The 9,413-nt window shown below is 37.1% G+C and overlaps 1 pseudogene; it reads right to left on the bottom strand.

The window, feature by feature from the left end:
- Positions 1-3,218: 3,218 nt before the first annotated feature.
- LOC143642137 (olfactory receptor 7E24-like) lies at positions 3,219-4,041 on the bottom strand (annotated as a pseudogene).
- Between the last annotated feature and the right edge of the window lie 5,372 nt (positions 4,042-9,413).

The raw sequence follows: 9,413 nt of genomic DNA, 5'->3' as shown, positions 1-9,413 counted from the left end.
AAGAATAGATTAAGAAACAAAAGGTATTGCCAAAAAAGCAAGGAATGTGTTTTTCCTGTCCCCCGAGGCCAGGTAGGGCTGAAGGCAGATTGCTTTTTAGCAAAGAAATCATGTGGAGAATCACTACAGAGAACTCATTTTATAGAATTATTTTCTTAACCTTGTGTTCCCACCATCTTCATCTATTTGTCCCCTTATACCTTACATCTAAATCTGTCTGTCCCCTTGATATAGGACAGATGTGGCTGGACACCAGAAATCAGGTTTATTTTAGCTGCAGCAGTCCAGAGTAGGCTAATGCCTAAAAAGCTTTGGACCCTGAATCTGAAAATTCTTTTAGACTTATACTCAGTGGGGTGGTTACATGTCACTGGGTGGGTACATAATAGTTACTCTTTGTCCCACATTTTTAGGCTAGACAGAGGTTTCACAAATTTTGTCTGCAAACCTGGCATTTATAAGAAAGAGGAAGCTACAAACCACAGAAATTTTTGCTGATATCCTATTGACACCCTTTGTAAAATTCTTTCTAACAAGGAAAGAAGCTTAACTGTGGCAATGGTCTTTTGGATGGGGGTAACTAGGATGCTTCACCCTTATAAAGCAGTAAAGAAATTTTTTTTTTCAATGCTAGGGATCGGACCAATGTGTTGCACAAGATAGGCAACTGTTCTACCACTAAGCTATACCCCTACCCCAGAACAAATTTTATTTAGGACAATTGCAGTAGGGAGTAGAGACCTCAGTATAGAACTGGACTCAATTCTGAAAACAGCACAGATAAGTGGAAATTTATATGCCAAGGAACATGGTGGTGGTTCTAGGTAGACATGAGCGGTGGGAACAGGGTAATTAAAGGGTTAATTCTATGTATAAGTGAAGAATATGGAAAACAACATCTCCCTAGAAAAGGGAAATGACAACCCCCAGGGCTGAGGGAGGACAATGGGTCCTGGGAGAGAAAAGGCAAACAAAGTGCCTTGTGCTCTCTCTGGTCTTTCTTCCTTTCCCAGTATCCTGGAGGGGAAGACAAACAAAGGGGCTCTGGGCTCTGGATTATTATCCCAGTAACAAAGAGTTTCAAGCTTTTACAACTGTTTTCCTGACTTAGATTTTTAACCTGCACAGCTAGTTTCCTGACTGTCCAGTTTAACTAGTCAAAGTGTGATGTTTGACCTGAGGAGGAGGAAACATTTGTAATGGACCTTCCTCCATCCAGTGTCTACTTCAGGATTCACTAGTGTATTATGCATCTCTGCTGGGTTATAACTAAAGAACACAGGTCCAACACCCCTCTCCTTCTTGGAGCCCATTGAGTGCCTGCTCAGTCCCTAAGATTGCTATCAATTCAGTCTCAAATTGGAGCTTCCTGATGCAGTACCATGGAAGGAAGAAACATGATCATGGAGGCCAGTGGATCAAATAGATCAAGCTGAAGGGCTACAGGCTGATAATTGACATTTATATGACCTTGGAGGTTCAATGCAAAAAGCTCATAATTAGACAAATTGATCCATGTTATCTAAATCCCGAATGATTTCAGTATTTCAATATTGAGTAGTGTGATACCTCCAGCTCTACTCTGCTTTGGTTATTCTGCATCTGAGTTGCATTGGCTATTCTGAATCTCTTTTCTTCCACACAGATTGTAGAACTGTTATTTCCAGTTCTTCTCAGAACTATATTTTGATGAGTATTCCATTGACTCCTGTAGATTGCTTGGTAACGTGGCCATTTTAACAATATTGATTTTTCCTAACTCTGAACATGGGAGGGCTTTCCATTTTCTGGTGTCTTCTCTCTTACTTTTTCCAGCCTTCCATACTTTTCTTTGAGGAGGTCTTTCATCTCTTTGGTTAAATTAATTCTGAAGATCTTTTGAGGCTAGTGTGAATGGAACTGTTTTCCTGATTTCTTTCTCAACATATTCATTATTGACATGTAAGAAAGCACCTGGTTTTTGTGTGCTGATGTTGTATACTACAGAATTGCTCAATATGTTTATAAGCTCAAGAAAACTTTCCTCAGGTGCTTTCTCAAGGCACTCCCCACCCCAACCCTGCCACCCTTGCCCAGTCTCACTAGAGGGAGACAGTTTAGGGCAAGTCTTTATCAGACTCCATCTGCTTATGCAAGATAGGGTTTGGACTGCTGTCCCTTGTATGGGCATTGCAGACTCTCTCTCTTTGCTATCCAGGCATGTCCTGCCACCTGGACTTCTAGCTCCTCTGTCCATCTTCCCTAGAGAAGCCTGAGCCAAGTGTGACTCGGGAAGCTATTTAGCACTACCCCTGGGTTCAGCTCGCCACTTTCTTTCTCTACTACAGCAAACACCATCTTCACCATCTTAGCCTAAAGAATCAGCCTGAGGGGGCTGGGAGAAAAAAAAATTGACACAGTGAGCAAGGAACAGCTTTTAGCCAGAAACCCCTGCTCTGAGAGCTCATCTTTCTTCATCTTTCCCATTGATGGCTTTCGGCTTCACCCTTCTCCTATGGGGGCAGAATTCTATGGGCATAATTCATGGATCTTTCCCTCCATTTTACATTGCTAATAATGGGTGATAATCTTGAATCTTTCAGCATCTCTTCCATTGAATAAGAATGGCTTTCTCATAGTTTATTTTAGAAAGATATTCAATATACTAAAGCAAACCAAAAAAAGAAAAGAAAAGAAAAAGAAAAAGAAACCATTAGTGCAGTTTTTAGGATCTTCTAAGAATAGGATTATATCATCAGCAAATAGACAATTAGACTTCTTCCACATGATTTATGTTTCTTTATTCTTCCTTCACAAATTCAAGAACAAGGCAAAAATGTACACTTCCATCACCTCTATTCAATACCATCCTTGAAACATTTGTTAGAGAAATTAGGCAAGAAAAATAAACTGTGGTAAATTTAAATCTCAAAACCATTACAGTTTTTACCATTTTCAAGTACACAGCACAACAGCCTTAATTACATTCACATTGTTGTCAAACTATCATCATCATCCATCTCCAGAAATTTTTCACCATCTCAAAGTGATATTTTGTTCCCATTTTGAAAACTCCCCAGACCTCCTTTCCCAATCCTGGTTACAACCATTCTTATATGAAATGTGATGAGAAATTAAAGTCATTAATGTTTTGAAGGAGATGAGATTGAAAGGACTAGATGTCTGACTTCACTACATTTTCCAAAATACCCTGCTGCTGGACACCAAATGTCCTGGGTTTAGACAGTCCTCCTCAGAGCACTTTTAATGTTCCTGTTCCTCAGGCTGTAGATGAAAGGATTCAACATGGGGGTGACCTCAATGTACATCACTGAAGCCACCACAACTTTTCTGGGAGAATGTGACACAGCTGAGCCAAGGTATGCTCCAAAGCCTGTCCCATAAAACAAGCAAACAACTGCCAGGTGAGAGCCACAGGTGCAGAAGGCTTTGTACCCCCCCCCCCCCCCGAGGATGGGATCTTCAGAATGGAGGAAATCATTTTATAGTATGAGAAAAGGATCCCTGATATGGGGAAAAGGCCATATATGGCACCAAGAAAATACTTAAGGATGTTATTAGAGAAGGTGTCAGGACAGGCAAGGTTAAGAAGTTGAGAAGGGTCACAGAAGAAATTAGAAATTTCTACACCTTTGAAGTTAGTAAATTGTAAGATGATCAAATTGTGCAGTTGGGAGTCCAAAAGACTAACCAAAAAGACACACGAACTAAGAAGCCACAGAGTTGAGGGTTCATGAGGACTAAGTAATGCAGAGGGTGACAGATGGCCACATACAGGTCATAGGCAATCACAGTCAGAAGCAGAGCATCCATACATCCAAAAATGACAAAAAGAGACATCTATGTCTGGCACCCACATAGGAAATGGCTCTGCTGTGAGTCTGGATGTTCACGAGCACCTTTGGGATCGTGGTGGAGATGAAGCCCATGTCAGCCAAGGACAGGTTGGAGAGGAAGAAGTACATGGGGATGTGGAGGTAGGGGGTCAGAGCTGACCGCCAGGATGATGAGCAGGTTCCCCAGCACTGTGACCACTTACATGCAAAGGAATAGTCCAAAGAGGAGGGGCTGCTGGTCTGCATCCTCTGAGAGGCTAATGAGTTGGAATTCAGAGATATGTGTTCTATGTTGTGCTTCTGTGTTGTTTGGACACCTTTCAAAAAAAGAAAAGAGGTTGAGGAAAAGGGGACACAGTAATAAGTACCTAATACATTTGAATTCATGTATTTGCAAGTGAAATATTCTCACTTGAAGTCCACACAACTTCAACAATAACTCTCAGTAGTGAAAAATCAAACTCCCTGAAACACTCTCATTGTTGCTTTATGCGTTATTCACCCCTTCTTTCTATATGCACTTACAGACTTTGACGAGAAATTTAAGCAGAATGTTAGATGTACAGGAGCAGTAGACAGAACAGTACATGAGCACAATAAAATGCAGTCTACTCTTTCTGGAAAAAAATACAGAATAAGTAATAGGCTTCCTCATTATGAAAGCATCACTTTAATACAAGAAAATTAAGAAGCAATCTAACATGCCTTATTTTCTTGTGGACCTTGAGACAAATTCTTTTGTCCTATAATATTTGAATCAGTGTGTGAGGACTTGCTGAATTAAGGTAATTAGCAGAAGACATTTTTACAAGCCTGTCATTATCTAGAGTTTTCATCTGTCTTTGGTTTTCTGATTTCTTCCTTTGTGGATTTAAGTTTTTCCTTTAAAATTATGTAAAACACAACAGGTAAATGGATAAGAAAATGTGGCATATATACACTGTAGAGTTTCACTCATCCATTAAGAAGAATGAAATTGTGGCATTTGCTGGTCAATGGGTGGAACCAGAGAACATCATGCCAAGTGAAATAAATTAGATTCAGAAAGTCAGGAGTCAAATATTTTCTCTCATATGTAGAAGCTACAACAAAATTTTTAAAAAAAGAGGCAGGGCTTGAATCCCAGGAAAATAAAAGAGATATCAATGGAGTTAAGTGTTTGAGGGGGAGAGAGGAGGCATGGGAAATGGGAGGAATGTTGGAGTTAAATTGGAGTTAAATTGACCAAACTATCCTAGTACATTTATGAATATGCCACAGTAAATTTCGCCATTGTCTACATTTTGTAACACACTAATTTTTAAAACTATAATAAATAGAAAAAAGACCATTGTGAAGGGAATAGGAAGAGAATAAGAATAAGAATAGGAGACCCAGAACAACCAAAGCAATCTGGAGAAAAAGGTTGATGTTGGGGGCATCATGATACTGAACTTCAAATTATACTACAGAGCTATAGTAACAAAACCACCATGGCATCAGCACTAATGCATTCATGAAGACCTACGGAATAGAATAGAAGACACAGAGACAAACCACATAAGTTCCTGATACTTGACAATGGTGCCCCTGATAACTCTGTAACAAATTGTGTAGGGAAAGTTGGATATACACATGCAGAAGAATGGAACTAGATCCCTGTGTTTCACCCTACACAAAAGCAAACTCACAAAAGTTGGTGAAAGACCTATATAAAATAAAATAAAAATAAAAATAAAAGACCATATATAAAATAAGGCAAGTACAATTAATACTTATTATTGGTTATGGTAAGTATTTTCTTTGTATCATTCAACTAAAATATCTTGTGGTTAAAATACTGTCCTCTAACTACAATTATATAACAGTTCTCTCTTGGGTAAGTTGAGAGGTACAAGAATTTTGAAAGGATTGTCATTAACAATAAGTTTACAAGTTAAATGATGTCTCTAGGTATCAGCTAAAGTGCCAGAAATGTGTGTACTACAGGGAGAGACTTAAAAGCACATATTGATGTCAAGTAGGCCATTCAGGGGTAGTAGATGTTGCATTATATACTACTTAGATGAGTCTTAGGGCTTCTTTGGTAAGTTTTTAAGAAAAATATATGGATTTTTAAATCAATATTGTCATGAAAACATTAACAATAACATCTACCTATCAAATGACTGTGACTGCCATTGGGGGAGAGCTGTGAAGGAGAATCAAATCATGCAGAGATAACAAGGACTCAGATTTCACCATCAGTGGTAATTCAAATCTCAATATGCTTTTAGTTATGAAGCAAAGATTGCTCAATGTTTATATTTTCAAATTGGTATTTTATTTATGATAATTATAGGTAATGTTATTGCACCATTTTTAAGTGCCAGAAATTATTCTTAGGCAGTGATTCTCTATCCTGGTTTAACCCATTTTTTTGTCTCATCATTCCCAGTTGTGAAACATGTAGAAAAGTTAAATATGGTATATGAAATAAAAGTGTAAGTGTATCATATTAACAATATAATTTACTATAATATCATAGTACGTTAATCATAATTTATACAATAATATATAAGCCCTGGATTATTATTTTTAACCTATTTTAATTCACCTGTGTCAATTTCTTTGGAAAATTTGCATAACTGAGAACTTCAGTTTTCCAAAAACTGTATACACATATATTCTGATGAAGTTGATTTTGGCCTAATCCAAGGGTATCTAAGTATTTTAAAATTTACATGAGTAAATACACAGATATATGAGATTCAAGAAACACTATTTAAGCAATTTCAAAAATTTAAAAATTTTTTATAACAACATTATAAGTTATGTATTTATTTTCCCTGTCTTTTCATATGGGAAATCTGTCCCCATGTGTTTATAAATCTCTCCCCAGACTTTTCTTGTTTGCCTTTTATCCCAATTAAATCCCAGTGATTCCTGACAAAGTAATGAGTCTGAGTTTCCCTCACATAGCTAAAATAAAAGAATTGATGTGAAAATGTATATGTAAAAAGGTTGGCATTACTATAGTGACACAGCCACATCAATGTTTATAAAAGCTCAATGCACAATAGCTAGTCTATGGAACCAACCTAGGTGTCCCTCAATAGATGAATGGAAAAAGAAAATGTGATACGCACACACACACACACACACACACACATATACACTTAATGGAGTATTACTCAGCTTTAAATAAGAGTGAAATCATGGCATTTTACAGTAAATTGTTGGAGTTGGAAAATAACATGCTAAGTGAAATAAGCGAATCCCACAAAACCAAAGACCAAATGTTTTCTCTAATATGCAGATGCTAATTCATAATAAGGTGGGGGGCACTAGTGAAGAACAGCGTTACCTTAGATTAGGTAGAGGGAAGTGAAGGGAGGGGAGGTGATGTGAGGATAGGAAAGATAGTAGAATTAACATAAATTGTTACTGTATGTATATATGTGAGTGCATGACCAATGTGATTCTGCCACATGTAAACTCAGAAAAATGAAATTATGTCCCATCTATGTATGATATATCAAAGTGCATAAATGCATTCTACTGTCATGTATAACTAATTAAAATAAATAAAAAGAATTTAAAAAAAGGTTGGGACTGAAACTTGGCTTTGGGGTATCCTCGGTGCTTAAGTTCTCAATTGTAAGAGGATTTATGATTAGAGAAACAGTGAACAGGTCACTGTAGATTATAACATGAAAAGTGCAAAGAACTGTTTTCCTCACTAGATGTTTTATGGGGTTGATTCCAGTGTTATGGTATAAAATAAAAAAAACCATCTAAAGTATTATAAATTCTTCATTATTTAATCAGTGTCAGATGAAGGGTACACTAGTGCTACATGTCTGGTCTATGATGGCATTGACTGTGTGCTGTTGCCTAAACCATATTTTTAAAAAATTTAAGTGTGTCTAAACCAAGGATAATAGTAATATAATAAGTGATTCTTTTTTTTCCTTTTACTGAATAATTTCATTTTTTGAAAAATCTACCTTTAACAATATTGTTTTTATCTATGTCATTGTGTGTATTTATTTTTTAATTTTATTTTTTTGGGTCTAATTAGTTATACATGTCAGTAGAATGCATTTTGACACATCACATATAAATGGAGTATAACTGCTCATTCTTCTGATTGCACATGATGTAGAATCACACTGGTTGGGTAGTCACATATGCACATAGGGTAATAAAGTCCAATTTATTCTCCTATCTTTCCTACCCCTGTATGCCCTCCCCTCCCTTCACTGGCCTCTACCTTATCCACAGTACTTCTATTCTTTCCTAGGACCCCCGTCCCCTTATTGTGACTTACTGTTGCATATCAGAGAAAACATTTGGTCTTTGGTTCTTTGGGACTGGCTTATTTTGCTTAGCATTATATTGTTCACTTCCATCCATTTACCTGCAAATGCCATAATATCATTCTTCTTTAAGGCTCAGTAATATTCTATTGTGTATGTATACCACATTTTCTTTATTCATTCATCTGTTGAAGGGCACCTAGGTTAGTTCCAGAGTTTAGCTATTGTGAATTGAGCTGCTATAAATATTGAAGGGGCTGCATTACTGTAATATGCTGATTTTAAGTCCTTTGGGTATAAACTGAGGAGTGGGATAGCTGGGTCAAATAATGTTTCCATTGCAAGTTTTCTGAGGAATCTCAATACTGCTTTCCAGATTGATTGCACCAATTTGCAGTCCCACCAGCAATGTATTAGTGTACCTTTTCCCCCATGTCCTTGCCAACATTTATTATTGCTTATACTCTTGATAATTGCTATTGAATGATTCATAAAAGACAAACAGTATTAGACTGAGAACTTAGATCCACAAAGGAGGGTAATTAGAATATCTAGAAGGACAGAATCCTGGAAGAAAACTGGCCCATAAGTATGTGTTACGATTATGAACTATCAATTTAGTGTTTCCATTATGCAGTTTTAACCCTTATGAAGTTGTTGATATATATTCTGCATTATAGGAATTTGTACCATTGTCTTAGAATGTGATAAGGTATATTAGACTGCTTATTACTTTACAATTAAAATGAACTTTTTTTCTAAAAGGAGAAAACGTATTTCTCACACTTTTTTCCCCCAGAGTTAATCTGTATGCTACTGTGACTGTGAACTTGTTACACCTGGTGTTAGGGGCCTTCTAACATTGTTCACTTGAGTGAGTTGAGGAGGGTAGGTTAGGTGTTGCCTAACTAGATTCCTAGATCCTGAGGGGCCTGAGGCAAGTTAGAGACCAACCTCGGTAACTTAGCAAGACCCTGTATCAAAATGAAATAAAAAGGGGCTGGGGAGGTAGCTCAGGGGTAGATGGCTTGCCTAGTATGGGTGAGGCTGTGGGTGGAATAATAATAATGATAAAAAAGTAGGTATGTACAGGAGGAAGTGAAGGATAGAAAAATAATAATGAGAGAGTTCCAAGATGTCACAATGTGAAATATTGTTTAATGTGTATTGACTTCAATGTGGATAACTACTTGTGAAGGCTTGAACTAAATGCATATATGGAGTGCTCAACACTTGCTAATTTGTTTCTTTTTCCCCATCCTCTTTTCTATGTTAAAGGTGTCCAAACATTATAGAA

Source organism: Callospermophilus lateralis, chromosome 1 (genome assembly GCF_048772815.1).
Source record: "Callospermophilus lateralis isolate mCalLat2 chromosome 1, mCalLat2.hap1, whole genome shotgun sequence".
Lineage (NCBI taxonomy): Eukaryota > Metazoa > Chordata > Mammalia > Rodentia > Sciuridae > Callospermophilus > Callospermophilus lateralis.
The sequence above is the reverse complement of the archived record's forward strand: the minus strand, read 5'-3'. Positions and strand labels throughout refer to the sequence as shown.